Raw genomic sequence first — 5,519 nt, 5'->3', positions numbered from 1 at the left:
ACGGAATAGGATATTTTTTTAAATTGAACAGTTAATGGACTACAGAAATTATTTGGAGCCGGGCGTGGTGGTGCACGCCTTTAATCCCAGCACTCGGGAGGCAGAGGTAGGAGGATCACCATGAGTTCAAGGCCACCCTGAGACTACAGAGTTAATTCCAGGTCAGCCTGGACCAGAGTGAGACCCTACCTCGAAAAACAAAAAAAAAAAAAAAAAAAGAAAAAAAAAAGAAATTATTTGGTAAATAGTTTGGAAACCATCATTAGAAAAAAACAATATAATTTTATTTTTTCCAGCAGTTATTTTTGTTAGGTTATACATAATTTGTGTGGGGAGGGGACAGTGGCTGGTGGTATAGCTAGGGGTCGATCATTTACCTAGCATGTGTAAGACCCTGGGTTTAATTCCCAACACCAACACCATAACACAACACACACCTTTCAAAAAATATTTTATTATTTACTTATTTGAGAGAAAGAGGCAGAGTGAGACAGAGAGGAAGGGGGGTCATGCCAGGGCCTGTAACCACTGCAAATGAACTCCAGATGCATGTGTCACCTTGTGCATCTGGCTTACGTGGGCCCTGAGGAATTGAACCTGGGTCCTTTGGCTTTGTAGGCAAACACCATAACCACTAAGCCATCTCTCTAGCCCTAAAGGTCACTGTAAATGACCCCACTAACAAAAGCTTTTCATTTGGGTAGTGTCTTTATGCTTTTCAAAGTGCTTCTTCCTGTGTCTGAATTTTAACAATGATCGTTGAGCCAACATAGCCTGAAAAAGTGCCAAAATTGTCATTGAAAGTACAGTGACAATCGCCGTGAGTTCAAGGCCACCCTGAGACTACATAGTGAATTCCATGTCAGCCTGGGCTACAGTGAGACCCTACCTCGAAAAACCAAAAAAAGTACAGTGACAAGTAGTAAATAAAGAGGAACTATCTGTGACATTTGAACTGGTTCTGTTCTATTTTAGCTAAAATGAGACCAGAAAGAAAGAAAAAGAAAAGAGAACAGAGGTCATAGAGCATTTGTTTAAAAACTCCTGCCTAAAGTTGGAATCAGAAATCAAGAAGTTAGGCCAGGTGTAGTGGCACACACCTTTAATCCCAGTACTCAGGAGGCTGAGATAGGAGGATTTCTGTGAGTTTCAGGCCAGCCTGAACTAGAATGAGACCCTACCTTAAAAAATAAATAAACAAATCTAGGCGTGGTATCACACACTTTTAATTCCAGCACTGGGGAGGCAGAGGTAGGAGGATCATTGTAAGTTTAAGGCCACCGTGAGACTCCAAAGTGAATTCCAGGTCAGCCTTGACCAGAGTGAGACCCTACTTCGAAACACCAAAAAATATAAATAAATAAATAAACAAAGAGGCTCAACTTGAAAAAAGAGTATCTCTTTTTTTTAATATTTTTATTTATTTATTTGAGAATGACAGAGACAGAGAGAAAGACAGATAGAGGGAGAGAGAGAGAATGGGCGCGCCAGGGCTTCCAGCCTCTGCAAACGAACTCCAGACGCGTGCGCCCCCTTGTGCATCTGGCTAACTTGGGACCTGAGGAACCAAGCCTCGAACCGGGGTCCTTAGGCTTCTCAGGCGAGCGCTTAACCGCTAAGCCATCTCTCCAGCCCAAGAGTATCTTTTTTTTGTAATTTTTATTATTATTTATTTATTTGAGAGCAACAGACACAGAGAGAAAGACAGATAGAGGGAGAGAGAGAGAATGGGCACGCCAGGGCTTCCGGCCTCTGCAAACGAACTCCAGACGCATGCGCCCCCTTGTGCATCTGGCTAACGTGGGACCTGGGGAACCGAGCCTCGAACCGGGGTCCTTAGGCTTCACAGGCAAGCGCTTAACCGCTAAGCCATCTCCAGCCCGAAAAAAGAGTATCTTGATGAATGAATAAATCTTGGTATGATGTTATGAGAGGCAGAAAAATGATAGGGGTGATACACGTAAGAAAATAAATAAATACAAGAGAGCAGAGGGAATTGGTGACGTAGCTCAGCTGGTAGAGTGCTTGCCCAGCATGCAGAAAGCCCTGGGTTTACTCTCCAGTACCAAATAAACTGGATGTGGTGGTGCATGCCCGTAATTTAGCACTCAGGGGGCTAGGGCAAGAAGATCAGGAATTCAGAGTCAGCATGAGCCATATGCAAGTTTGAGACAACCCTGGACTACATAAGACCCTGTCTCAAGGGGAAAAAAAAGACCAGGAACCGGAGAGGTAGCTTACCAGTTAAAGGCATGTGCTTTCGGAGCCCGTTGCCCAGGTTCAATACTCCAGCGCCCACATAAAGTGGGATGCAAAGCGGTGCGTGCATCTGTGACCCCAATGTACCTACGGCACTGAGAGGTGGAGCCAGGAGAATCTGAAGCGCTAGTCTGAGGTTCTTTTGCAGTCTGACAGGCTGTTTGCAGCAGCAGCAAAAGACCCCGGCTCAAAGAAGGTGGAGCACAGACACCTTGACGTTGTCCTCTGACCTCCAGAATGTGCACCCACTCCCTCCCGCATAAAAAGCCCATAATCACTGATGGGCAATTAAGGCTGCAACAAGAATGGCATAATTCAGGCACTCCCATGATAAGAACATCAATCAATCCGGGAAGGCAGAGCCCTCTTCACTAATCCCCTCTTTGAGGGCCTGCTGCTTGGGGGTCAACGCATTCACACCACAGCAGGGGCAAAACCAAAGGAGAATGCCACCACCAACCCAGATGCATGACACAGCACCAGCTGTTGGTGAAGACAGGGCTTGGCTGCTTCTCTGCACTGGGGACAGAGGGTGACCACTCACAGACACACAGCGATGATGATGATGATGATGATGATGATGTTGGTGACGACGACAACACGTTAGGGTCCCTCACCTCCCCCTGACCCACCAGTGTTAATGGACTCACTTTTTCTCCCGCTCCCAGGGAGCCTCGCCGTGGGGAACGGTGGCTGTTTCGTATAGCACACACTGAGAGACCTGAGCTGGGCAGTGAAGACTGGTCCATCCCGGAAAAGCCAGGTGGGTTCTATCTAGTCCTAGCGTTTCAGGGCCTGGGAACTTTTTCCACATATACCAGCCAGGAGAAACCAATCTCAGTTACACTGGATGCCCCACAAGCAAGGATGGAGTTTGCTTTTATTTTATTTATTTATTTGAGAGCATCAGACAGAAAAAGAGGCAGAGAGAGAGAGAGAGAGAGGAGAGAATGGGCGCACCAGGGCTTCCAGCCACTGCAAATGAACTCCAGATGCACGCGCCACCTTGTGTATCTGTCTTACGTGGGTCCTGGGGAATTGAGCCTTGAACAGGGGTCCTTGGGCTTCACAGGCAAGCACCTAACAGCTAAGCCAAAGTATGGAGTTTTCTGTTCACTTGTTCCCTTCCTGGTGAGAATGTGGTCCTCTCTCATAAAATACACAATTCCAATGATCCCATGAAATGCTGATGCAAGGAAGGGGTTTGTTTCTCTTACAGATGTTCTACTTTGACCCCAGAGCTCAGCAACCTTACTAGCAGCTAGGAGAGAGCAGCCCCCTCCCCCCCAAAAATGTGGCTGACGGGGAGTGCAGGGCTGGGACCAGAATGGAGAGAGGTCATCATGACATCTAAAGTGACCACTCTTGAGGTAACCCAGACCCAGAAAGCCAAGCGCCACATGTTCTCTCTCATATGTGGATCCTAGCTACAGATGACTGGGCTTCTGCGTGAGAATGAAAATACTTAGTAGCAGAGGCCAGTAAGTTGAAAAGGAGACATAAAGGGTGGAGAAAGGAAGGGAGGAGGATACTTAATAGGTTGATATTGTATATATGTAATTATAATGATTGTAATGGGGAGGTAATATGATGGAGAATGGAATTTCAAATGGGAAAGTGTGGGGGTGGGGAGGGAGGGAATTACCATGGGATATATTTTATAATCATGGAAAATGTTAATAAAAATTAAAAAATAAATAAATAAAGTGACCACTCTAGGCCCAAAAAGTGATATTACGGAAAACATCTGGACCTGTTTCAGCTGGTCCTCTGGATCTGCTGTCTGTGACAGTCTGGGATCTATCTACTCACTGCCAGCTGCTCTGACATGTTTCAGACGTGGCAAGGGCTTGACGGAGAAGAGGCTAGTTGCAAAGGACTAATGCGGCAAAGAAAGGGTGTTGAGAGGGAATTATGATCAGGTTATATTGTTTATATATATGAAGGTATCAATAAAAAGTTTGAAAAATGAGTTGGAGCCGGGCGTGGTGGCACACACCTTTAATCCCAGCCCTCGGGAAGCAGAGGTAGAAGGGTTGCCGTGAGTTCGAGGCCACCCTGAGACTCCATAGTGAATTCCAGGTCAGCCTGTGCTAGAGTGAGACCCTTCCTCAAAAAAACAAAGGCAGGGAAAAAAGTGAGTTGGGTCCTAGTGAAAGGTGACTATATGTATGTCACTGGGGCACCACCCTGGGAAGGGATTAATGCTGGTCTTGTGTAGCGCAGCGCGTTGTGATGAAAGGTCTGAGTGACTCTCTGGCTTCCTGCTTGCCCTGTGTCTCTCCCGTTCACACACCCTCCTGCCTCGATACCATCTTCCTTGGGTGACACAGCCAAGGAGGCCCTGACCAGAGGCCAAACCAAGGAGGTCATGCAACGCTGGTCTCTTAGCCTCCAAAAGTGTGAGCTAGGGCTGGAGGGATGGCTTAGCAGTTAAGGTATTCGCCTGCAAAGCCTAAGGACACAGGTTTGATTCCCCAGGACCCACGTTAGCCAGATGCACAAGGGGGCGCACGTGTCTGGAGTTTGTTTGCAGTGGCTGGAGGCCCTAGTGTGCTCATTTTCTCTTTCTCTCTCTCTCTCTCTCTCTCTCTCTCTCTGTCAAATAAATAAATAAAAGTAAAAGTGTGAGCTACATAAACCTCTTTTCTCTATAAAGTTCCCAGTCACAGGTATTTTACTGGAATGGGAAAAGCTGACTAAAACAAGACTCTATGAAAATTTCCCTCCATATTCTCCCTGCTGATCTGGCCTATCACTTGGACCGACCATCCCCTGCTGACCCTCACATGCCTTGAGTCCTCTTCAGGCTGACTGTCCCTGGCCACCCCAGGTGACTCCCACCCAGCCTGAAGCTACACCAATGTGGATGAGGGACATTTCATTTTGAGTCAGGCCTTTCACTTAGATTTGGGAAATTGCTGGAAATAAGCTTGTTTCCCAAAAGGAAACAAAAACATTAATTCTTTTTTTTTTCTTTCAGTTTGGTTATTAAGGGATGTCAAAAAGCTAAGACTATAGAGAAAGGATTAGGACATTAAAGAAAAGAGAAATCACTATTAACGCCCCCCGCTGCCCCCAACCCCGAGAGAGGTACTAAATGCCATTGCAGGAATGAATGCCTTGGGCCAAAGGAGAGAAAGGTATCAGATGCCGCAGCGTGAGTCAGTGGGGTGAGTCCAGGGACAGCATAAGAACAAAAGGAATCGGAGGGAGGCTTACCCTGACAGCAGGCTTGAGTTAAGGAACTAGCATTAGGG

This window comes from Jaculus jaculus, chromosome 12 (assembly GCF_020740685.1).
Source record: "Jaculus jaculus isolate mJacJac1 chromosome 12, mJacJac1.mat.Y.cur, whole genome shotgun sequence".
Lineage (NCBI taxonomy): Eukaryota > Metazoa > Chordata > Mammalia > Rodentia > Dipodidae > Jaculus > Jaculus jaculus.
The sequence above is the reverse complement of the archived record's forward strand: the minus strand, read 5'-3'. Positions refer to the sequence as shown.